General features: G+C 55.2%; 14 non-coding genes and 3 pseudogenes across 14 annotated transcripts; 9 read left to right on the plus strand and 8 right to left on the minus strand.

The window, feature by feature from the left end:
• Nucleotides 1-265: 265 nt before the first annotated feature.
• LOC148631226 (5S ribosomal RNA) lies at nucleotides 266-384 on the plus strand. The gene has a single exon (XR_015934862.1). It is a non-coding gene; the product is annotated as a 5S ribosomal RNA (ribosomal RNA).
• A 636-nt stretch (nucleotides 385-1,020) lies between these two features.
• Nucleotides 1,021-1,184, minus strand: LOC148631227 (U1 spliceosomal RNA). The gene has a single exon (XR_015934837.1). It is a non-coding gene; the product is annotated as a U1 spliceosomal RNA (small nuclear RNA).
• A 1,807-nt stretch (nucleotides 1,185-2,991) lies between these two features.
• Nucleotides 2,992-3,110, plus strand: LOC148631228 (5S ribosomal RNA; annotated as a pseudogene).
• A 636-nt stretch (nucleotides 3,111-3,746) lies between these two features.
• LOC148631229 (U1 spliceosomal RNA) lies at nucleotides 3,747-3,910 on the minus strand. Its single transcript, XR_015934845.1, has one exon. It is a non-coding gene; the product is annotated as a U1 spliceosomal RNA (small nuclear RNA).
• A 1,604-nt stretch (nucleotides 3,911-5,514) lies between these two features.
• On the plus strand, nucleotides 5,515-5,633 carry LOC148631230 (5S ribosomal RNA; annotated as a pseudogene).
• Nucleotides 5,634-6,269: 636 nt separating this feature from the next.
• On the minus strand, nucleotides 6,270-6,433 carry LOC148631231 (U1 spliceosomal RNA). Its single transcript, XR_015934838.1, has one exon. It is a non-coding gene; the product is annotated as a U1 spliceosomal RNA (small nuclear RNA).
• Nucleotides 6,434-8,037: 1,604 nt separating this feature from the next.
• On the plus strand, nucleotides 8,038-8,156 carry LOC148631232 (5S ribosomal RNA). The gene has a single exon (XR_015934858.1). It is a non-coding gene; the product is annotated as a 5S ribosomal RNA (ribosomal RNA).
• A 636-nt stretch (nucleotides 8,157-8,792) lies between these two features.
• On the minus strand, nucleotides 8,793-8,956 carry LOC148631233 (U1 spliceosomal RNA). Its single transcript, XR_015934839.1, has one exon. It is a non-coding gene; the product is annotated as a U1 spliceosomal RNA (small nuclear RNA).
• A 1,604-nt stretch (nucleotides 8,957-10,560) lies between these two features.
• On the plus strand, nucleotides 10,561-10,679 carry LOC148631234 (5S ribosomal RNA). The gene has a single exon (XR_015934859.1). It is a non-coding gene; the product is annotated as a 5S ribosomal RNA (ribosomal RNA).
• Nucleotides 10,680-11,315: 636 nt separating this feature from the next.
• On the minus strand, nucleotides 11,316-11,479 carry LOC148631235 (U1 spliceosomal RNA). Its single transcript, XR_015934842.1, has one exon. It is a non-coding gene; the product is annotated as a U1 spliceosomal RNA (small nuclear RNA).
• A 1,807-nt stretch (nucleotides 11,480-13,286) lies between these two features.
• Nucleotides 13,287-13,405, plus strand: LOC148631236 (5S ribosomal RNA). Its single transcript, XR_015934860.1, has one exon. It is a non-coding gene; the product is annotated as a 5S ribosomal RNA (ribosomal RNA).
• Nucleotides 13,406-14,041: 636 nt separating this feature from the next.
• LOC148631237 (U1 spliceosomal RNA) lies at nucleotides 14,042-14,205 on the minus strand. Its single transcript, XR_015934843.1, has one exon. It is a non-coding gene; the product is annotated as a U1 spliceosomal RNA (small nuclear RNA).
• Nucleotides 14,206-16,012: 1,807 nt separating this feature from the next.
• Nucleotides 16,013-16,131, plus strand: LOC148631238 (5S ribosomal RNA; annotated as a pseudogene).
• Nucleotides 16,132-16,767: 636 nt separating this feature from the next.
• Nucleotides 16,768-16,937, minus strand: LOC148631239 (U1 spliceosomal RNA). Its single transcript, XR_015934847.1, has one exon. It is a non-coding gene; the product is annotated as a U1 spliceosomal RNA (small nuclear RNA).
• A 5,264-nt stretch (nucleotides 16,938-22,201) lies between these two features.
• Nucleotides 22,202-22,315, plus strand: LOC148631240 (U5 spliceosomal RNA). The gene has a single exon (XR_015934870.1). It is a non-coding gene; the product is annotated as a U5 spliceosomal RNA (small nuclear RNA).
• Nucleotides 22,316-22,548: 233 nt separating this feature from the next.
• Nucleotides 22,549-22,690, plus strand: LOC148631241 (U4 spliceosomal RNA). The gene has a single exon (XR_015934831.1). It is a non-coding gene; the product is annotated as a U4 spliceosomal RNA (small nuclear RNA).
• A 759-nt stretch (nucleotides 22,691-23,449) lies between these two features.
• Nucleotides 23,450-23,564, minus strand: LOC148631242 (U5 spliceosomal RNA). Its single transcript, XR_015934874.1, has one exon. It is a non-coding gene; the product is annotated as a U5 spliceosomal RNA (small nuclear RNA).
• Nucleotides 23,565-23,820: the final 256 nt, after the last annotated feature.

Raw genomic sequence — 23,820 nt, forward strand, 5'->3', positions numbered from 1 at the left:
AAATGTTTCCAGAGTGCTGTGCACTGGAGGTTTTTGTCTGGTGAAGACTTGCCTGGTGCTCCTCCGTGCAGATTGTTTGTCCTCCTCCAGTGCGGGACGAGCCAACACAAGGGAGCGCATTCGCCAACATCCAGGCACGCAATGCGATTTGGAAAGCAGCTCCTTTCCAAAGAGTGGCACACGAACGATCCTTCAGTCCCGCTCGGGGGGCACGGAACCCCCGCCACACACAGCTTCAAGTAGCGAGTCAGGCGCCGGGGCTTTCGCTTATGGCCACACCACCCTGAACACGCCCGATCTCGTCTGATCTCGGAAGCTAAGCAGCGTCGGGCCTGGTTAGTACTTGGATGGGAGACTGCCTGGGAATACCAGGTGCTGTAAGCTTTTGCTCTCCCGGCCAGCAGGGGTCGCCGTTGGTGCCGTAGGCTTTGGGAGGAAAACCTGCAGGATGGAAAGGTGATCTATAGCCTCATCTCTAGAGATGTTTTGTTGCTGTGGCATGTGTGTGACCCATATTCAAAAAAAAAAACCCGTCTGTAAAACGAATATCGAAGCTGCCTCTAAATCTGCAAATGAAGATGAGTCGATAAACCACTCGTTTTTCGTATAACTAGACATATATTCATTTGTTACCGATTTCATTCATTGAGCACGGATACAATAGAGGTACAGCCATTCACTGTTTGACATGTCTGCACTGGTACAGAACCGAGCAATCAAAAAACGGGTGAAACTGTCTTTAGACTCAGCATACAGTACCGAGGCCCCCCATGACCAAATAAAGGCTAACCTCGATAATCAGCCTAAAGAACGCAGACTACAGCAAAACGACTGACTTTGAAAAGGGAATGAACGTCCGGAAGGAGTAGTGGAACTAGCTTGAGATGCTTCTCCGGACCCCTAACTAAAAGCCAGCGAGAACCAGCAGCGGCGTCCACTCCTGTCGAACCGGGATCCTTCCGCAGCCACGCAGCTCGTGGTGTCCTAACCCTCCCGTATCTGATTTTGGACCAAGCACATCAGGGGAGAGCGCGAACGCAGTCCCCCACTACCAGAAATTATGCAGTCGAGATTCCCACATTTGGGGAATTCGCAGGGGTCAGCACAGCCGGAGTGCAATGGCCGAGCCTCACCCTGGGTGAACCTCCTTCTTGATCAAGGTATCTCCCCTGCCAGGTAAGTATGAGTTAAACAGGCCCCTGCAAGCGGCCCGCACCCACAGCACAAATCGCGCAGCCTAGGCCACCTCCTCGCCCCGCACGCCACCGCCTCCTGCTGGGCCCACTCTTTCACACACTCACACGCCACACTAACACTCAAAAGTGTGGGCAAAACGAGAAAACGAGCGCGCCGTTTCCTACACATCTGCAGTCGCCGTTGCGCATTCGCAGCATGTCCCGGGATGCAATTCGGCCTCATTTGCATAACTCCAGACCGGCAGATCGCCACGCAAGCTCGCGACGTGCGCCTGCCACACACCGAACAAACCTTTTCAGCAATTTCCAAAAAACGGGCCTGCTCGCCTGCCCACAAGGCTCCGTCTCTTACCTGCTCTCCAGAGCCTGCTGCCTTCTGTGCTTTTCTCTCGGCACCGCTGCAGCGCACACAACTCCTGCAGCGGGAGGGGGGGAGAAAGTTCCCGCGCTCCGCCGCAGGGAAGGCTCGCTCCGTGCGCACGCGTCCTTTCGATGCCAGTCCAACAAGTGCTCCGCATTAGCTGCGTCGGGGCTCCGGCGTGTCGCACCTCACCTCACCTCGCACTGCCCCCTCCTTGAATGTCTGCCGCTGGGCATGCCCCGCTCTCCTCCGCCTTATCTTATCGCGTGTGAGCACCGACAATGGCCACAATGCCGGGGAATGGCACCTGTAAAGTGTTAATTGGGGCACAGGAACAGCCCGTCTCGTCTCGGGGGGGCCGGCTTCAGAGACAATACAGCAAACACAGCGGGGCGGGGGAAGAAGACGACACCACACATGCGGGTACATTCAGCTCCGGCGGGAACGAGACATTTGTCGGTCTTTTCAAGTGCCGAGAGCCGAGCAATCCTTCACTTGTATCGTTTCTCCCCGGTGACTAGATCTGGCCCTGCGACTCTCGACTGGGCTCACCCCCGGGGCAGCCCAGCAGGTGTGAGCCTGGCCGGCACCCGGATGGGATATTCCACCCCGGAAAAGCTCCGGTTGCTGCTGCTCCTGCAAGAGGTGTGACTGGGACCAGTAGGGAGCGCTCACCCTGCGGGCTGTGTGGCTCTCTTACGCCCCAGCCTCCTGATGGCGACACTCTGCTGCACAAACAGGCGCCGTCCTTCGGGGGAGGCGTCAAACCGAGGTTCCGACCCTCCTTGGCCATTAGGAAACCCCAGGGCGTCTCTCAAAAAGAGACGCCGGGGGTGTCCCTCTGGTGTTAGTGCTCCCCTTTACCCATCAGTCGGGGTCTCCTCCTAATCCCCGTCTCACCTGTAATAATCAATGACGAGGCCCCCCTGTCCGTGAGATTTAGTACTCGCGCAAGAGACCGGGGGCAGAGCGCGAACGCGGTCCCCCGCCCCCCACAAAGTGCGCGCTCCGGGTTCCCTCTCGGGGCCCTGCAACACAGCGGAAGGGCAGCGAGAAGGAGCCTCTTGCTCTGACGCCGCAAGGCCACCAGAGGGCAGAGGCGCCGCGCGCCCGGCCGACGTGTTGGACCGGTGCGCTTTACGTGCTGAAATAAACACGCGAAAGCCCCGAAATGTTTCCAGAGTGCTGTGCACTGGAGGTTTTTGTCTGGTGAAGACTTGCCTGGTGCTCCTCCGTGCAGATTGTTTGTCCTCCTCCAGTGCGGGACGAGCCAACACAAGGGAGCGCATTCGCCAACATCCAGGCACGCAATGCGATTTGGAAAGCAGCTCCTTTCCAAAGAGTGGCACACGAACGATCCTTCAGTCCCGCTCGGGGGGCACGGAACCCCCGCCACACACAGCTTCAAGTAGCGAGTCAGGCGCCGGGGCTTTCGCTTACGGCCACACCACCCTGAACACGCCCGATCTTGTCTGATCTCGGAAACTAAGCAGCGTCGGGCCTGGTTAGTACTTGGATGGGAGACTGCCTGGGAATACCAGGTGCTGTAAGCTTTTGCTCTCCCGGCCAGCAGGGGTCGCCGTTGGTGCCGTAGGCTTTGGGAGGAAAACCTGCAGGATGGAAAGGTGATCTATAGCCTCATCTCTAGAGATGTTTTGTTGCTGTGGCATGTGTGTGACCCATATTCAAAAAAAAAAACCCGTCTGTAAAACGAATATCGAAGCTGCCTCTAAATCTGCAAATGAAGATGAGTCGATAAACCACTCGTTTTTCGTATAACTAGACATATATTCATTTGTTACCGATTTCATTCATTGAGCACGGATACAATAGAGGTACAGCCATTCACTGTTTGACATGTCTGCACTGGTACAGAACCGAGCAATCAGAAAACGGGTGAAACTGGCTTTAGACTCAGCATACAGTACCGAGGCCCCCCATGACCAAATAAAGGCTAACCTCGATAATCAGCCTAAAGAACGCAGACTACAGCAAAACGACTGACTTTGAAAAGGGAATGAACGTCCGGAAGGAGTAGTGGAACTAGCTTGAGATGCTTCTCCGGACCCCTAACTAAAAGCCAGCGAGAACCAGCAGCGGCGTCCACTCCTGTCGAACCGGGATCCTTCCGCAGCCACGCAGCTCGTGGTGTCCTAACCCTCCCGTATCTGATTTTGGACCAAGCACATCAGGGGAGAGCGCGAACGCAGTCCCCCACTACCAGAAATTATGCAGTCGAGATTCCCACATTTGGGGAATTCGCAGGGGTCAGCACAGCCGGAGTGCAATGGCCGAGCCTCACCCTGGGTGAAACTCCTTCTTGATCAAGGTATCTCCCCTGCCAGGTAAGTATGAGTTAAACAGGCCCCTGCAAGCGGCCCGCACCCACAGCACAAATCGCGCAGCCTAGGCCACGCAAGCTCGCGACGTGCGCCTGCCACACACCGAACAAACCTTTTCAGCAATTTCCAAAAAACGGGCCTGCTCGCCTGCCCACAAGGCTCCGTCTCTTACCTGCTCTCCAGAGCCTGCTGCCTTCTGTGCTTTTCTCTCGGCACCGCTGCAGCGCACACAACTCCTGCAGCGGGAGGGGGGGAGAAAGTTCCCGCGCTCCGCCGCAGGGAAGGCTCGCTCCGTGCGCACACGTCCTTTCGATGCCAGTCCAACAAGTGCTCCGCATTAGCTGTGTCGGGGCTCCGGCGTGTCGCACCTCACCTCACCTCGCACTGCCCCCTCCTTGAATGTCTGCCGCTGGGCATGCCCCGCTCTCCTCCGCCTTATCTTATCGCGTGTGAGCACCGACAATGGCCACAATGCCGGGGAATGGCACCTGTAAAGTGTTAATTGGGGCACAGGAACAGCCCGTCTCGTCTCGGGGGGGCCGGCTTCAGAGACAATACAGCAAACACAGCGGGGCGGGGGAAGAAGACGACACCACACATGCGGGTACATTCAGCTCCGGCGGGAACGAGACATTTGTCGGTCTTTTCAAGTGCCGAGAGCCGAGCAATCCTTCACTTGTATCGTTTCTCCCCGGTGACTAGATCTGGCCCTGCGACTCTCGACTGGGCTCACCCCCGGGGCAGCCCAGCAGGTGTGAACCTGGCCGGCACCCGGATGGGATATTCCACCCCGGAAAAGCTCCGGTTGCTGCTGCTCCTGCAAGAGGTGTGACTGGGACCAGTAGGGAGCGCTCACCCTGCGGGCTGTGTGGCTCTCTTACGCCCCAGCCTCCTGATGGCGACACTCTGCTGCACAAACAGGCGCCGTCCTTCGGGGGAGGCGTCAAACCGAGGTTCCGACCCTCCTTGGCCATTAGGAAACCCCAGGGCGTCTCTCAAAAAGAGACGCCGGGGGTGTCCCTCTGGTGTTAGTGCTCCCCTTTACCCATCAGTCGGGGTCTCCTCCTAATCCCCGTCTCACCTGTAATAATCAATGACGAGGCCCCCCTGTCCGTGAGATTTAGTACTCGCGCAAGAGACCGGGGGCAGAGCGCGAACGCGGTCCCCCGCCCCCCACAAAGTGCGCGCTCCGGGTTCCCTCTCGGGGCCCTGCAACACAGCGGAAGGGCAGCGAGAAGGAGCCTCTTGCTCTGACGCCGCAAGGCCACCAGAGGGCAGAGGCGCCGCGCGCCCGGCCGACGTGTTGGACCGGTGCGCTTTACGTGCTGAAATAAACACGCGAAAGCCCCGAAATGTTTCCAGAGTGCTGTGCACTGGAGGTTTTTGTCTGGTGAAGACTTGCCTGGTGCTCCTCCGTGCAGATTGTTTGTCCTCCTCCAGTGCGGGACGAGCCAACACAAGGGAGCGCATTCGCCAACATCCAGGCACGCAATGCGATTTGGAAAGCAGCTCCTTTCCAAAGAGTGGCACACGAACGATCCTTCAGTCCCGCTCGGGGGGCACGGAACCCCCGCCACACACAGCTTCAAGTAGCGAGTCAGGCGCCGGGGCTTTCGCTTACGGCCACACCACCCTGAACACGCCCGATCTTGTCTGATCTCGGAAACTAAGCAGCGTCGGGCCTGGTTAGTACTTGGATGGGAGACTGCCTGGGAATACCAGGTGCTGTAAGCTTTTGCTCTCCCGGCCAGCAGGGGTCGCCGTTGGTGCCGTAGGCTTTGGGAGGAAAACCTGCAGGATGGAAAGGTGATCTATAGCCTCATCTCTAGAGATGTTTTGTTGCTGTGGCATGTGTGTGACCCATATTCAAAAAAAAAAACCCGTCTGTAAAACGAATATCGAAGCTGCCTCTAAATCTGCAAATGAAGATGAGTCGATAAACCACTCGTTTTTCGTATAACTAGACATATATTCATTTGTTACCGATTTCATTCATTGAGCACGGATACAATAGAGGTACAGCCATTCACTGTTTGACATGTCTGCACTGGTACAGAACCGAGCAATCAGAAAACGGGTGAAACTGTCTTTAGACTCAGCATACAGTACCGAGGCCCCCCATGACCAAATAAAGGCTAACCTCGATAATCAGCCTAAAGAACGCAGACTACAGCAAAACGACTGACTTTGAAAAGGGAATGAACGTCCGGAAGGAGTAGTGGAACTAGCTTGAGATGCTTCTCCGGACCCCTAACTAAAAGCCAGCGAGAACCAGCAGCGGCGTCCACTCCTGTCGAACCGGGATCCTTCCGCAGCCACGCAGCTCGTGGTGTCCTAACCCTCCCGTATCTGATTTTGGACCAAGCACATCAGGGGAGAGCGCGAACGCAGTCCCCCACTACCAGAAATTATGCAGTCGAGATTCCCACATTTGGGGAATTCGCAGGGGTCAGCACAGCCGGAGTGCAATGGCCGAGCCTCACCCTGGGTGAACCTCCTTCTTGATCAAGGTATCTCCCCTGCCAGGTAAGTATGAGTTAAACAGGCACCTGCAAGCGGCCCGCACCCACAGCACAAATCGCGCAGCCTAGGCCACGCAAGCTCGCGACGTGCGCCTGCCACACACCGAACAAACCTTTTCAGCAATTTCCAAAAAACGGGCCTGCTCGCCTGCCCACAAGGCTCCGTCTCTTACCTGCTCTCCAGAGCCTGCTGCCTTCTGTGCTTTTCTCTCGGCACCGCTGCAGCGCACACAACTCCTGCAGCGGGAGGGGGGGAGAAAGTTCCCGCGCTCCGCCGCAGGGAAGGCTCGCTCCGTGCGCACACGTCCTTTCGATGCCAGTCCAACAAGTGCTCCGCATTAGCTGTGTCGGGGCTCCGGCGTGTCGCACCTCACCTCACCTCGCACTGCCCCCTCCTTGAATGTCTGCCGCTGGGCATGCCCCGCTCTCCTCCGCCTTATCTTATCGCGTGTGAGCACCGACAATGGCCACAATGCCGGGGAATGGCACCTGTAAAGTGTTAATTGGGGCACAGGAACAGCCCGTCTCGTCTCGGGGGGGCCGGCTTCAGAGACAATACAGCAAACACAGCGGGGCGGGGGAAGAAGACGACACCACACATGCGGGTACATTCAGCTCCGGTGGGAACGAGACATTTGTCGGTCTTTTCAAGTGCCGAGAGCCGAGCAATCCTTCACTTGTATCGTTTCTCCCCGGTGACTAGATCTGGCCCTGCGACTCTCGACTGGGCTCACCCCCGGGGCAGCCCAGCAGGTGTGAGCCTGGCCGGCACCCGGATGGGAGATTCCACCCCGGAAAAGCTCCGGTTGCTGCTGCTCCTGCAAGAGGTGTGACTGGGACCAGTAGGGAGCGCTCACCCTGCGGGCTGTGTGGCTCTCTTACGCCCCAGCCTCCTGATGGCGACACTCTGCTGCACAAACAGGCGCCGTCCTTCGGGGGAGGCGTCAAACCGAGGTCCCGACCCTCCTTGGCCATTAGGAAACCCCAGGGCGTCTCTCAAAAAGAGACGCCGGGGGTGTCCCTCTGGTGTTAGTGCTCCACTTTACCCATCAGTCGGGGTCTCCTCCTAATCCCCGTCTCACCTGTAACAATCAATGACGAGGCCCCCCTGTCCGTGAGATTTAGTACTCGCGCAAGAGACCGGGGGCAGAGCGCGAACGCGGTCCCCCGCCCCCCACAAAGTGCGCGCTCCGGGTTCCCTCTCGGGGCCCTGCAACACAGCGGAAGGGCAGCGAGAAGGAGCCTCTTGCTCTGACGCTGCAAGGCCACAAGAGGGCGGAGGCGCCGCGCGCCCGGCCGACGTGTTGGACCGGTGCGCTTTACGTGCTGAAATAAACACGCGAAAGCCCCGAAATGTTTCCAGAGTGCTGTGCACTGGAGGTTTTTGTCTGGTGAAGACTTGCCTGGTGCTCCTCCGTGCAGATTGTTTGTCCTCCTCCAGTGTGGGACGAGCCAACACAAGGGAGCGTATTCGCCAACATCCAGGCACGCAATGCGATTTGGAAAGCAGCTCCTTTCCAAAGAGTTGCACACGAACGATCCTTCAGTCCCGCTCGGGGGGCACGGAACCCCCGCCACACACAGCTTCAAGTAGCGAGTCAGGCGCCGGGGCTTTCGCTTACGGCCACACCACCCTGAACACGCCCGATCTCGTCTGATCTCGGAAGCTAAGCAGCGTCGGGCCTGGTTAGTACTTGGATGGGAGACTGCCTGGGAATACCAGGTGCTGTAAGCTTTTGCTCTCCCGGCCAGCAGGGGTCGCCGTTGGTGCCGTAGGCTTTGGGAGGAAAACCTGCAGGATGGAAAGGTGATCTATAGCCTCATCTCTAGAGATGTTTTGTTGCTGTGGCATGTGTGTGACCCATATTCAAAAAAAAAAACCCGTCTGTAAAACGAATATCGAAGCTGCCTCTAAATCTGCAAATGAAGATGAGTCGATAAACCACTCGTTTTTCGTATAACTAGACATATATTCATTTGTTACCGATTTCATTCATTGAGCACGGATACAATAGAGGTACAGCCATTCACTGTTTGACATGTCTGCACTGGTACAGAACCGAGCAATCAGAAAACGGGTGAAACTGTCTTTAGACTCAGCATACAGTACCGAGGCCCCCCATGACCAAATAAAGGCTAACCTCGATAATCAGCCTAAAGAACGCAGACTACAGCAAAACGACTGACTTTGAAAAGGGAATGAACGTCCGGAAGGAGTAGTGGAACTAGCTTGAGATGCTTCTCCGGACCCCTAACTAAAAGCCAGCGAGAACCAGCAGCGGCGTCCACTCCTGTCGAACCGGGATCCTTCCGCAGCCACGCAGCTCGTGGTGTCCTAACCCTCCCGTATCTGATTTTGGACCAAGCACATCAGGGGAGAGCGCGAACGCAGTCCCCCACTACCAGAAATTATGCAGTCGAGATTCCCACATTTGGGGAATTCGCAGGGGTCAGCACAGCCGGAGTGCAATGGCCGAGCCTCACCCTGGGTGAACCTCCTTCTTGATCAAGGTATCTCCCCTGCCAGGTAAGTATGAGTTAAACAGGCACCTGCAAGCGGCCCGCACCCACAGCACAAATCGCGCAGCCTAGGCCACGCAAGCTCGCGACGTGCGCCTGCCACACACCGAACAAACCTTTTCAGCAATTTCCAAAAAACGGGCCTGCTCGCCTGCCCACAAGGCTCCGTCTCTTACCTGCTCTCCAGAGCCTGCTGCCTTCTGTGCTTTTCTCTCGGCACCGCTGCAGCGCACACAACTCCTGCAGCGGGAGGGGGGGAGAAAGTTCCCGCGCTCCGCCGCAGGGAAGGCTCGCTCCGTGCGCACACGTCCTTTCGATGCCAGTCCAACAAGTGCTCCGCATTAGCTGTGTCGGGGCTCCGGCGTGTCGCACCTCACCTCACCTCGCACTGCCCCCTCCTTGAATGTCTGCCGCTGGGCATGCCCCGCTCTCCTCCGCCTTATCTTATCGCGTGTGAGCACCGACAATGGCCACAATGCCGGGGAATGGCACCTGTAAAGTGTTAATTGGGGCACAGGAACAGCCCGTCTCGTCTCGGGGGGGCCGGCTTCAGAGACAATACAGCAAACACAGCGGGGCGGGGGAAGAAGACGACACCACACATGCGGGTACATTCAGCTCCGGTGGGAACGAGACATTTGTCGGTCTTTTCAAGTGCCGAGAGCCGAGCAATCCTTCACTTGTATCGTTTCTCCCCGGTGACTAGATCTGGCCCTGCGACTCTCGACTGGGCTCACCCCCGGGGCAGCCCAGCAGGTGTGAGCCTGGCCGGCACCCGGATGGGAGATTCCACCCCGGAAAAGCTCCGGTTGCTGCTGCTCCTGCAAGAGGTGTGACTGGGACCAGTAGGGAGCGCTCACCCTGCGGGCTGTGTGGCTCTCTTACGCCCCAGCCTCCTGATGGCGACACTCTGCTGCACAAACAGGCGCCGTCCTTCGGGGGAGGCGTCAAACCGAGGTCCCGACCCTCCTTGGCCATTAGGAAACCCCAGGGCGTCTCTCAAAAAGAGACGCCGGGGGTGTCCCTCTGGTGTTAGTGCTCCACTTTACCCATCAGTCGGGGTCTCCTCCTAATCCCCGTCTCACCTGTAACAATCAATGACGAGGCCCCCCTGTCCGTGAGATTTAGTACTCGCGCAAGAGACCGGGGGCAGAGCGCGAACGCGGTCCCCCGCCCCCCACAAAGTGCGCGCTCCAGGTTCCCTCTCGGGGCCCTGCAACACAGCGGAAGGGCAGCGAGAAGGAGCCTCTTGCTCTGACGCTGCAAGGCCACAAGAGGGCGGAGGCGCCGCGCGCCCGGCCGACGTGTTGGACCGGTGCGCTTTACGTGCTGAAATAAACACGCGAAAGCCCCGAAATGTTTCCAGAGTGCTGTGCACTGGAGGTTTTTGTCTGGTGAAGACTTGCCTGGTGCTCCTCCGTGCAGATTGTTTGTCCTCCTCCAGTGTGGGACGAGCCAACACAAGGGAGCGTATTCGCCAACATCCAGGCACGCAATGCGATTTGGAAAGCAGCTCCTTTCCAAAGAGTTGCACACGAACGATCCTTCAGTCCCGCTCGGGGGGCACGGAACCCCCGCCACACACAGCTTCAAGTAGCGAGTCAGGCGCCGGGGCTTTCGCTTACGGCCACACCACCCTGAACACGCCCGATCTCGTCTGATCTCGGAAGCTAAGCAGCGTCGGGCCTGGTTAGTACTTGGATGGGAGACTGCCTGGGAATACCAGGTGCTGTAAGCTTCTGCTCTCCCGGCCAGCAGGGGTCGCCGTTGGTGCCGTAGGCTTTGGGAGGAAAACCTGCAGGATGGAAAGGTGATCTATAGCCTCATCTCTAGAGATGTTTTGTTGCTGTGGCATGTGTGTGACCCATATTCAAAAAAAAAAACCCGTCTGTAAAACGAATATCGAAGCTGCCTCTAAATCTGCAAATGAAGATGAGTCGATAAACCACTCGTTTTTCGTATAACTAGACATATATTCATTTGTTACCGATTTCATTCATTGAGCACGGATACAATAGAGGTACAGCCATTCACTGTTTGACATGTCTGCACTGGTACAGAACCGAGCAATCAGAAAACGGGTGAAACTGTCTTTAGACTCAGCATACAGTACCGAGGCCCCCCATGACCAAATAAAGGCTAACCTCGATAATCAGCCTAAAGAACGCAGACTACAGCAAAACGACTGACTTTGAAAAGGGAATGAACGTCCGGAAGGAGTAGTGGAACTAGCTTGAGATGCTTCTCCGGACCCCTAACTAAAAGCCAGCGAGAACCAGCAGCGGCGTCCACTCCTGTCGAACCGGGATCCTTCCGCAGCCACGCAGCTCGTGGTGTCCTAACCCTCCCGTATCTGATTTTGGACCAAGCACATCAGGGGAGAGCGCGAACGCAGTCCCCCACTACCAGAAATTATGCAGTCGAGATTCCCACATTTGGGGAATTCGCAGGGGTCAGCACAGCCGGAGTGCAATGGCCGAGCCTCGCCCTGGGTGAACCTCCTTCTTGATCAAGGTATCTCCCCTGCCAGGTAAGTATGAGTTAAACAGGCCCCTGCAAGCGGCCCGCACCCACAGCACAAATCGCGCAACCTAGGCCACCTCCTCGCCCCGCACGCCACCGCCTCCTGCTGGGCCCACTCTTTCACACACTCACACGCCACACTAACACTCAAAAGTGTGGGCAAAACGAGAAAACGAGCGCGCCGTTTCCTACACATCTGCAGTCGCCGTTGCGCATTCGCAGCATGTCCCGGGATGCAATTCGGCCTCATTTGCATAACTCCAGACAGGCAGATCGCCACGCAAGCTCGCGACGTGCGCCTGCCACACACCGAACAAACCTTTTCAGCAATTTCCAAAAAACGGGCCTGCTCGCCTGCCCACAAGGCTCCGTCTCTTACCTGCTCTCCAGAGCCTGCTGCCTTCTGTGCTTTTCTCTCGGCACAGCTGCAGCGCACACAACTCCTGCAGCGGGAGGGGGGGAGAAAGTTCCCGCGCTCCGCCGCAGGGAAGGCTCGCTCCGTGCACACACGTCCTTTCGATGCCAGTCCAACAAGTGCTCCGCATTAGCTGCGTCGGGGCTCCGGCGTGTCGGACCTCACCTCACCTCGCACTGCCCCCTCCTTGAATGTCTGCCGCTGGGCATGCCCCGCTCTCCTCCGCCTTATCTTATCGCGTGTGAGCACCGACAATGGCCACAATGCCGGGGAATGGCACCTGTAAAGTGTTAATTGGGGCACAGGAACAGCCCGTCTCGTCTCGGGGGGGCCGGCTTCAGAGACAATACAGCAAACACAGCGGGGCGGGGGAAGAAGACGACACCACACATGCGGGTACATTCAGCTCCGGCGGGAACGAGACATTTGTCGGTCTTTTCAAGTGCCGAGAGCCGAGCAATCCTTCACTTGTATCGTTTCTCCCCGGTGACTAGATCTGGCCCTGCGACTCTCGACTGGGCTCACCCCCGGGGCAGCCCAGCAGGTGTGAGCCTGGCCGGCACCCGGATGGGAGATTCCACCCCGGAAAAGCTCCGGTTGCTGCTGCTCCTGCAAGAGGTGTGACTGGGACCAGTAGGGAGCGCTCACCCTGCGGGCTGTGTGGCTCTCTTACGCCCCAGCCTCCTGATGGCGACACTCTGCTGCACAAACAGGCGCCGTCCTTCGGGGGAGGCGTCAAACCGAGGTCCCGACCCTCCTTGGCCATTAGGAAACCCCAGGGCGTCTCTCAAAAAGAGACGCCGGGGGTGTCCCTCTGGTGTTAGTGCTCCCCTTTACACATCAGTCGGGGTCTCCTCCTAATCCCCGTCTCACCTGTAACAATCAATGACGAGGCCCCCCTGTCCGTGAGATTTAGTACTCGCGCAAGAGACCGGGGGCAGAGCGCGAACGCGGTCCCCCGCCCCCCACAAAGTGCGCGCTCCGGGTTCCCTCTCGGGGCCCTGCAACACAGCGGAAGAGCAGCGAGAAGGAGCCTCTTGCTCTGACGCCGCAAGGCCACAAGAGAGCGGAGGCGCCGCGCGCCCGGCCGACGTGTTGGACCGGTGCGCTTTACGTGCTGAAATAAACACGCGAAAGCCCCGAAATGTTTCCAGAGTGCTGTGCACTGGAGGTTTTTGTCTGGTGAAGACTTGCCTGGTGCTCCTCCGTGCAGATTGTTTGTCCTCCTCCAGTGCGGGACGAGCCAACACAAGGGAGCGCATTCGCCAACATCCAGGCACGCAATGCGATTTGGAAAGCAGCTCCTTTCCAAAGAGTTGCACACGAACGATCCTTCAGTCCCGCTCGGGGGGCACGGAACCCCCGCCACACACAGCTTCAAGTAGCGAGTCAGGCGCTGGGGCTTTCGCTTACGGCCACACCACCCTGAACACGCCCGATCTCGTCTGATCTCGGAAGCTAAGCAGCGTCGGGCCTGGTTAGTACTTGGATGGGAGACTGCCTGGGAATACCAGGTGCTGTAAGCTTTTGCTCTCCCGGCCAGCAGGGGTCGCCGTTGGTGCCGTAGGCTTTGGGAGGAAAACCTGCAGGATGGAAAGGTGATCTATAGCCTCATCTCTAGAGATGTTTTGTTGCTGTGGCATGTGTGTGACCCATATTCAAAAAAAAAAACCCGTCTGTAAAACGAATATCGAAGCTGCCTCTAAATCTGCAAATGAAGATGAGTCGATAAACCACTCGTTTTTCGTATAACTAGACATATATTCATTTGTTACCGATTTCATTCATTGAGCACGGATACAATAGAGGTACAGCCATTCACTGTTTGACATGTCTGCACTGGTACAGAACCGAGCAATCAGAAAACGGGTGAAACTGTCTTTAGACTCAGCATACAGTACCGAGGCCCCCCATGACCAAATAAAGGCTAACCTCGATAATCAGCCTAAAGAACGCAGACTACAGCAAAACGACTGACTTTGAAAAGGGAATGAACGTCCGGAAGGAGTAGTGGAACTAGCTTGAGATGCTTCTCCGGACCCCTAACTAAAAGCCAGCGAGAACCAGCAGCGGCGTCCACTCCTGTCGAACCGGGATCCTTCCGCAGCCAAGCAGCTCGTGGTGTCCTAACCCTCCCGTATCTGATTTTGGACCAAGCACATCAGGGGAGAGCGTGAACGCAGTCCCCCACTACCAGAAATTATGCAGTCGAGATTCCCACATTTGGGGAATTCGCAGGGGTCAGCACAGCCGGAGTGCAATGGCCGAGCCTCGCCCTGGGTGAACCTCCTTCTTGATCAAGGTATCTCCCCTGCCAGGTAAGTATGAGTTAAACAGGCCCCTGCAAGCGGCCCGCACCCACAGCACAAATCGCGCAACCTAGGCCACCTCCTCGCCCCGCACGCCACCGCCTCCTGCTGGGCCCACTCTTTCACACACTCACACGCCACACTAACACTCAAAAGTGTGGGCAAAACGAGAAAACGAGCGCGCCGTTTCCTACACATCTGCAGTCGCCGTTGCGCATTCGCAGCATGTCCCGGGATGCAATTCGGCCTCATTTGCATAACTCCAGACCGGCAGATCGCCACGCAAGCTCGCGACGTGCGCCTGCCACACACCGAACAAACCTTTTCAGCAATTTCCAAAAAACGGGCCTGCTCGCCTGCCCACAAGGCTCCGTCTCTTACCTGCTCTCCAGAGCCTGCTGCCTTCTGTGCTTTTCTCTCGGCACAGCTGCAGCGCACACAACTCCTGCAGCGGGAGGGGGGGAGAAAGTTCCCGCGCTCCGCCGCAGGGAAGGCTCGCTCCGTGCGCACACGTCCTTTCGATGCCAGTCCAACAAGTGCTCCGCATTAGCTGCGTCGGGGCTCCGGCGTGTCGGACCTCACCTCACCTCGCACTGCCCCCTCCTTGAATGTCTGCCGCTGGGCATGCCCCGCTCTCCTCCGCCTTATCTTATCGCGTGTGAGCACCGACAATGGCCACAATGCCGGGGAATGGCACCTGTAAAGTGTTAATTGGGGCACAGGAACAGCCCGTCTCGTCTCGGGGGGGCCGGCTTCAGAGACAATACAGCAAACACAGCGGGGCGGGGGAAGAAGACGACACCACACATGCGGGTACATTCAGCTCCGGCGGGAACGAGACATTTGTCGGTCTTTTCAAGTGCCGAGAGCCGAGCAATCCTTCACTTGTATCGTTTCTCCCCGGTGACTAGATCTGGCCCTGCGACTCTCGACTGGGCTCACCCCCGGGGCAGCCCAGCAGGTGTGAGCCTGGCCGGCACCCGGATGGGAGATTCCACCCCGGAAAAGCTCCGGTTGCTGCTGCTCCTGCAAGAGGTGTGACTGGGACCAGTAGGGAGCGCTCACCCTGCGGGCTGTGTGGCTCTCTTACGCCCCAGCCTCCTGATGGCGACACTCTGCTGCACAAACAGGCGCCGTCCTTCGGGGGAGGCGTCAAACCGAGGTTCCGACCCTCCTTGGCCATTAGGAAACCCCAGGGCGTCTCTCAAAAAGAGACGCCGGGGGTGTCCCTCTGGTGTTAGTGCTCCCCTTTACCCATCAGTCGGGGTCTCCTCCTAATCCCCGTCTCACCTGTAATAATCAATGACGAGGCCCCCCTGTCCGTGAGATTTAGTACTCGCGCAAGAGACCGGGGGCAGAGCGCGAACGCGGTCCCCCGCCCCCCACAAAGTGCGCGCTCCGGGTTCCCTCTCGGGGCCCTGCAACACAGCGGAAGGGCAGCGAGAAGGAGCCTCTTGCTCTGACGCCGCAAGGCCACCAGAGGGCAGAGGCGCCGCGCGCCCGGCCGACGTGTTGGACCGGTGCGCTTTACGTGCTGAAATAAACACGCGAAAGCCCCGAAATGTTTCCAGAGTGCTGTGCACTGGAGGTTTTTGTCTGGTGAAGACTTGCCTGGTGCTCCTCCGTGCAGATTGTTTGTCCTCCTCCAGTGCGGGACGAGCCAACACAAGGGAGCGCATTCGCCAACATCCAGGCACGCAATGCGATTTGGAAAGCAGCTCCTTTCCAAAGAGTGGCACACGAACGATCCTTCAGTCCCGCTCGGGGGGCACGGAACCCCCGCCACACACAGCTTCAAGTAGCGAGTCAGGCGCCGGGGCTTTCGCTTACGGCCACACCACCCTGAACACGCCCGATCTTGTCTGATCTCGGAAACTAAGCAGCGTCGGGCCTGGTTAGTACTTGGATGGGAGACTGCCTGGGAATACCAGGTGCTGTAAGCTTTTGCTCTCCCGGCCAGCAGGGGTCGCCGTTGGTGCCGTAGGCTTTGGGAGGAAAACCTGCAGGATGGAAAGGTGATCTATAGCCTCATCTCTAGAGATGTTTTGTTGCTGTGGCATGTGTGTGACCCATATTCAAAAAAAAAAACCCGTCTGTAAAACGAATATCGAAGCTGCCTCTAAATCTGCAAATGAAGATGAGTCGATAAACCACTCGTTTTTCGTATAACTAGACATATATTCATTTGTTACCGATTTCATTCATTGAGCACGGATACAATAGAGGTACAGCCATTCACTGTTTGACATGTCTGCACTGGTACAGAACCGAGCAATCAGAAAACGGGTGAAACTGTCTTTAGACTCAGCATACAGTACCGAGGCCCCCCATGACCAAATAAAGGCTAACCTCGATAATCAGCCTAAAGAACGCAGACTACAGCAAAACGACTGACTTTGAAAAGGGAATGAACGTCCGGAAGGAGTAGTGGAACTAGCTTGAGATGCTTCTCCGGACCCCTAACTAAAAGCCAGCGAGAACCAGCAGCGGCGTCCACTCCTGTCGAACCGGGATCCTTCCGCAGCCACGCAGCTCGTGGTGTCCTAACCTTCCTGTATCTGATTTTGGACCAAGCACATCAGGGGAGAGCGCGAACGCAGTCCCCCACTACCAGAAATTATGCAGTCGAGATTCCCACATTTGGGGAATTCGCAGGGGTCAGCACAGCCGGAGTGCAATGGCCGAGCCTCGCCCTGGGTGAACCGATTTCGATTTTTAAGAACTTTATTTTCTTTTCACAAAAAAATACAGGACATCACAAATCAGAAAGCTTTACATTCATATACATACTTAAAACAGTATATATGATCACATCTCATTACATTTTGACATGGTAACAGTTACATAGCAACAATTTTCTTTTTTTCTGGTGCAAATCACATTCTTTACTTAAACTTGATAATGTTTTTCACAGTTTCTTGAGATATTGACCTATGCTCTCTATTTCCCACAGATTTTCTGCTTCCTCCCTCCCTTCTCTCCACAGATCTCTGAGGTAATAGTTCTCTCGGGTGATGAACAGGGCCAGGCTACCTGCTGCCTTGACTGGGATCTCGATGCCTTTGAACAGCCCCATGTTCCTCACTCTCCACAGGGCAACTTTCCCACTGTTCACCACGGCCCAGATCCTGTCAAACACGTCAGGAGGAAGTTTGACAGGAGAGATGCCGTATATGACAAAAGCAGCGGTCAGGGTAAATTGGGGCGAGAGAGCCAGCAACCAATCTTCAAACTGTGCCCAGAAGGCCTTAGCAAAAAAGCAGGACCACAGGAGATGGGATACAGTCTCCTCCTCGCCGCAGCCCACCCTAACGCAGCGAGGGCTGGGGGTGAGGCCCCTACGGTACAAGAAAGTTCGTACCGGTAAGCACTGGTGGACGACACTCCAGGCTAAATCTCTGTGAATGTTGCACAGAAACTTAGAGGATGTGTGTTTCCACACCTTCCTTGTTTGGGCTGATGTTAAAATGCCCACATGGGTCTGCCTATTGTTCTGGGGTGCAACGAAATCTTCCAGTTTTTGGACGCTGACATCTCGGAGGGGAATATGGCCAATTGGGTGAGATCTTAGAAAACTTTTAACTGTCCCATAAATTGCAGGGCATGTGTCAGAGAGTGGGACGTCCAGCTTGGGTCTGACACCCCACACTCTGAACACCTCCCTACCTACCCAGAGCCTGGAAAAATAAGTCCAGGTACGCGCTGCAGGTGCTGTTGCAAAGCCTCTCAGCACAGAGGCCAGGAAAATGCACAGCAGCTTCGTAGCAATATCTGGGACAGACTTCCCCCCTGAGGGTAGCGGCCTGTACATTATTTCCCTTCTGAGTCTTTCCTGCTTCCCACCCCATAGAAATTGAAACATCAATCTCCTCATCACCGCCGCAACACGGTGTGGGATTGGGAAGGTAGAAGCCAGAAAATTCAAGACAGGCAAGAGCTCGGCTTTGATGACCAGCACCTTCCCTGTCATGGTGAGGTCTCGGTCCTTCCATTGCATCAGTTTTTTGTTTAAGATTGGCAATTTGTTCTGCCAATTTACTGTTCCCATCTCTTCTCCAAAATACACCCCCAGGACCTTAATTCTCTTCTCTTGCAGCCTGAGATCATGTCCTTCTTTTGGCTCCCTCCAGTTCTGATAAAAAATCTCACTCTTAGATTTGTTAATTTTTGCGGAGGAAGCCAAAGAGAAACGATCACAGCACTGCAGAGCTCTGCTAATTGAGGCATTGTCAGAGAGGAGCAGGGTGACGTCATCCATGTATAGAGATGTCTTTACCTCTCCTCCCCCACTTCCAGGCACTGGTATCCCATTAATGGCCTGATCCTGGCGCAAGGCACAGGCTAAGGGCTCCATAGCCAAAACGCATAACAAGGGGGATAATGGGCAGCCCTGCCTCACCCCTGAACAGACTTCAAAGGGGCGTGATCTATTGCCATTAACCATGACTCTGCTGTTGCTACCTGTGTACAGCAGGTTAATCCACTTTCTCATGATGGGGCCAAACTTCATGTGCTCAAGTCCCGATGTTAAGTACTGCCGGTTTAGGCGGTCAAAGGCCTTTTCTAGGTCTACACCTAAAATGCAAAGAGGGAGGGAGCGATCCTCAGAGTACAGACAGACATCCCTCAACAAGGCCAGGTTGTCGCTCATCAGGCGTCCTGCTATCCCACAAGTCTGTTCTTTCCCTACCAGTGAGGCCACTACATTTTGTAGGTGCAGGAAAAGGGCTTTGGACAGGATCTTAGTGTCCACGCCTAACAGGCTGAGGGGTCTCCAGTTCTTTATGTCATTTTTTGCTCCTTTCTTAAACAAGAGAGAGATAGTGCCTTCTCTTAAGGAGTCAGGCAGCAATTCTGTCTTATATCTTTCCTCGAATAGGACCAGTAGCGGATCCTGAAGCAGATCCCAAAAGGTGCAATAAAATTCTTTAGGGAGCCCGTCAGCACCTGGAGTTTTCCCCTTCTGTAAGCTCTCCATAGCCTGTCTCAGCTCTTCTACTGTCAAATCCCTCTCAAGTACTTCCCTATCTTCTTCACTCAAAACGTTTTCTAGCTTTGAGGTAAAAAAATGAATTTCTTCATCCTTTACCTCTGTAGAGCTGTACAGTCTTGAGTAGAAGGCCTTGGTGCAGGAGAGGATAGCACTCGGCTCTGTTCTCTCTCGTCCCTCCTCATCAACTACACTTTCCATGACAGACTTGGAGCCTACCACTTTCCTGAAAAAGAAGCGAGTACACTTCTCATTTTCTTCCAAGAACTGCACTCTGCCTCTTAACAGCACTCCTCGACTACTTTCTTCGGCTATGCTCCGGATGTCCTTTTTTAAAAGGGTGATATCCTCGAGCACATCGAAGCCACTGTGCAGCATCGTGTAGAGACGCTGCAGCTGCCTCTGTTTCCTGGCTAGCACTCCTCTCCGTCTGGCAGCAGCCTTCCTTCCCTCAGCCATGAAAAAGGTCTTTGTCCTCATCTTCACCTCCTCCCACCACTCTCCTACTGACCCGTACAGACACTGCAAGGACAGCCACTGTGATAGTTTCTCCTTGTAGCGGGATACTACCCCCTCGTTCTCTAGCAGCTTTGTGTTGAGTTTCCAGAGGCCTGGGCCAAAGACAGTCCCGCCCTGGAGTTCCACTCTACACCCTAAAGCCTGATGATCTGAGAAGAAGACAGGCTGAAGAGTGACCCCAACAACTTTCACTCTCTCTGAGACAAAGCAATAGTCAATTCTGGAGCTGCTATTCCTCCCTGACCATGCATATCCTGCTGTTGTGGGATATATACATCTATATGTGTCTGAGAGTTTAAAGTCTTGAACTAAGTTTTGCAGGGCCAGTGAGCTGGAATCCAATTTTATCGGAGAGCTAGACTGCCTGTCTCTGTGCTCTAAGATACAATTAAAATCCCCTCCCACTATCACGTCTGTGCTACTTAACAATAGGGGAGAGAGTGCCTTGAGTAGCTCCACCCTTCCTCCCACGTCAGTAGGACAATACACATTGATTAGCCGCAGGTTAACGGTCCCCCATTCCACATCCACACACAGCAACCTGCCATCTATGACCCTCTGAATACTTTTCAATTTGAAAGCCCATCCTTTGAAAAGAATGGCCACGCCAGAGGCTCTGTTGTTATTGTCCCCTGACCAAACAGAAGGCCCTTTATCCCACCTATCTTCAAAGCTTTTATACCTCTCTTGATAGGCTAAAGCACACTCCTGCAACATCAACACATCTCCCTCTCTCTGCTGGAGGTAATCAAAGACACACTGACATTTAACTCCGTCATTGATACCTCTGGTGTTAAGAGAAATTATGTTTAGAGCCATATTACATAAGAAAGTGGAACCAGTCTTTACAAAACACATTTCTCTTCGGTCTCACCTGTTACCTTCTTCTTTTTCTTTTTCTTCTTACCAATTTCCTGCCAGCCATCCTCTGAATGAGCCTTCATCAGGGTGGCAGCAGTAAAAGCATTCACGGAGTCCATTTCAAGGAAGGGGGTAGAGGGAGGGGTGGAGGGGTTCCAGCTGTCCCCATCGCCATTCTCTCCTTCCTCCTCGCTCGGGGAGAAAACAGAGTCATTTTTCCTTTTCCTCAAGTCCAGCTCCTGGGAGCACTGAGGGGAAAGGGGTGCAGCCGATGCACCAGTCTCCTCTTCCCCCTCACCCACCAGCTGTTGCAGATCCTCCGTGATGGACTGGATGGAGGAGAGGAGGGCATCTGTAGCACTTGCAGAGTCTGAGAAAAGCAGCTCCGCTGAATCCTGGGTATCGTCGCTGGACCCGCTCCACCGGGGGGCCCCACACTGGCCCTCGTTCTGAGGAGCAGGAGTGGGGGAGGGGTCCTCGCTGTTCTCGGGGGTTTTCAAACCCTCGTGCTTGTCTGGTGCAGTCTGCGGTTGTGGGAGCGTAGTGGATTTCTCTTCCACCGGCCCCGGAGCCACAGCAGGACTGATCCTGGCTGGAGGCTGAGACTCTTTGTCCAACAAGGGTTCTTTGTTTGACTTGTTGTTTGCTTTGGCTTTTCGGGCCGGTTTGGCTGAAACAAGCACTGCCTCATCCTTTCTCATTTTGAGTTTATTGGCGTAGGCGTGAGGGCAGTTCTTAAAAACGTGTCCTTCCGAGCCACATAAATTGCACTTTGGCAGCATTGAACAGTCAGAGGCTAAATGTCCCTGTTTGCCACAGGTCTTGCAGCATTTCACAGTGCAGGAAGATGCCAGGTGTCCCACAGCACCACAGCGCCGACACACCTTTGGTTGTCCCACATAAAAAACATAGCCATTGCAGGCGCCCAGCCGGATTGTAGAGGGCAGGTGCCTTAAGCCTCCATTTACATTGTCCGGTAGTAAGCGAACCTCGAATTTCCTTGCTCCTGTTTTTATACCGTCAACATCTCTAACCTCAGTTCCATGGTGGACGGTGCAGTACTGGTTAAGCCAGGTGTGAATGTCCTCCGTCTTTGCCAGTTCCGAGAACATAACAACATGCACCGTTTTCCTCTCTCTCTGTGTCAGAGGCTGCAAGTTGATCTTCTCAAGTGCAGGAACTTTCCCTCTTTTTGCCTCAAACACATCCACGCATTGTTCAAACAGAGGATAGGTACCAAATACAACCTCAAATGCTTTCTGACCTGGGAGAGCAAAGATGAAATCCAAGTGCCGAGGTTCAAAGCCAAGTTCCTTCTGTAACACTTTTCTGCTGAACTGCATACGATCCATGAACAGGTCATCCAAAAGCTCAAAACGTACAGCATTCTTGCGGGATCCAAAGGTTGCCATCTCAAACTGCAAAACAAACACTGCTTCCACAAAACAAGAAAACAATCCAACTACTCCAACTACAGGCTGATCAAGGTATCTCCCCTGCCAGGTAAGCCGAGAGCCGCAGGCGATGAGCCCGGAGCTGAACGGGCCCCACTGGCTCGTTTGTAAGGCCAGGTGCATTGCCAACCACGACCGGCAGAGCAGAGGCCTTGAAGGCAGCCTGGGCTCCTGCAGCTGTCCAGCCACGCACTCTGGTTTCTCTTCATCTCGTACAAATCTTTTGCCTTTTACTAAAGATTTCCATGAAGAGGAGCATGAATGAGTTCCATACAATTTTTGTGCTTTCCTGCCTTCGGGTGGGGCGCAGCTGGGCTGGTCAAAGAGAGAAAACAAAACCGCTCACAATCACTCTTATTACTGCGACTGTGGCCGTCTGCTCTGCGAGTCCTCGGTCTCCGCCTGTCTGATTGGTGCTCTTTTCTTTGGGGGGCGGGAAGTGTCCGGCCGCAAATATGAAGCGTTACAGCAACGACATGCCATGAGACGATTGATAACGATTTCCATAGGATCCACGCGGTTGCCTGGCAACCGTCAGCTTTGCGCAGTGGCAGTATCGTAGCCTGTGAGGTTTAGCCGATGCGCGATTATTGCTAGTTGAAAACTTTTCCCAATACCCCGCTTCCGCCGGTTTGCAATACAATCGGCGAAAGCAATTCTTGACAGTCTCGTCAGAGACTGAGCAAGGTGTTTAAAGACAGATTTTGTCATGGTAACATCATGGTAGAAAGAAACAAGCTTGTTACGTCTCAACAGAAACACTCTTTAGCTCTTTCAGCGTTATGCAGAGAACAGCGTCTGTCGAGATCACTTTTGAGTCAGCGCGAAACGCCGTGTGCTGTCAGTTTGATTTCATATTGCTCGTAGCGGCGCCCGGCTTTTGTCTGTCAAACGTTAGGTTGCCCTTCTTCATGCTGCATCGTCGGCATGAGTGGAGCTTTTTAAACGTCTGTATTTACTGCGCCTCATAAGAAATCGTTTGTCCCCGTTCAAAACAGATTGTGCGATGTCCTGCAGCGTTCGCAAAGCAAACCTTTGACAGTTTGAAAGAGGAATTTATTCTGCTTCCTGTGCGTGCAGTAGTTACAAAGTTGAACGTCTTTATACGATCTGCCGCAGATCTTACAAACGAGCCAGTGGGGCCCGTTCAGCTCGGGGCTCATCGCCTGCGGCTCACGGCTTGCGAGCGTGCCCAATCCGTGCGATAACTCGGAAAACACCCGGCCACACTGTGCCGGAAACGACGCACTCTGGGAAGCCGCTATGCAAAGCGAGGTCCCAAGCTCCCCTGCGGCCGGACACTTCCCGCCCCCCAAAGAAAAGAGCGCCAATCAGACGGCCGGAGATCGAGGACTCGCGGAGCAGACGGCCACAATCACCATTACAAGAGCGATTGCGAACGTGCTTGTTTTCTCTCTTTGACCAGCCCAGCTGCCCGCGACCCGAAAGCAGGAAATCACAAAAATTGCAGGGAACTCATTCGTGCTCCTCTCCACGGAAATCTTTAGTAAAAGGCGAAAGAGTTGTACGAGATGAAGAGAAACCAGAGTGCATGGCTGCACAGCTGCAGGAGCCCAGGCCGCCTTCAAGGCCTCTGCCCTGCCGGTCGTGGTTGGCAATACACCTGGCCTTACAAACGAGCCAGTGGGGCCCGTTCAGCTCCGGGCTCATCGCCTGCGGCTCACGGTTTGCGAGCGTGCCCAATCCGTGCGATAACTCGGAAAACACCCGGCCACACTGTGCCGGAAACGACGCACTCTGGGAAGCCACTATGCAAAGCGAGGTCCCAAGATCCCCTGCGGCCGGAC

This window comes from Lepisosteus platostomus, unplaced genomic scaffold, assembly GCF_059453375.1.
Source record: "Lepisosteus platostomus isolate fLepPlt1 unplaced genomic scaffold, fLepPlt1.hap1 Scaffold_79_H1, whole genome shotgun sequence".
NCBI lineage: Eukaryota > Metazoa > Chordata > Actinopteri > Semionotiformes > Lepisosteidae > Lepisosteus > Lepisosteus platostomus.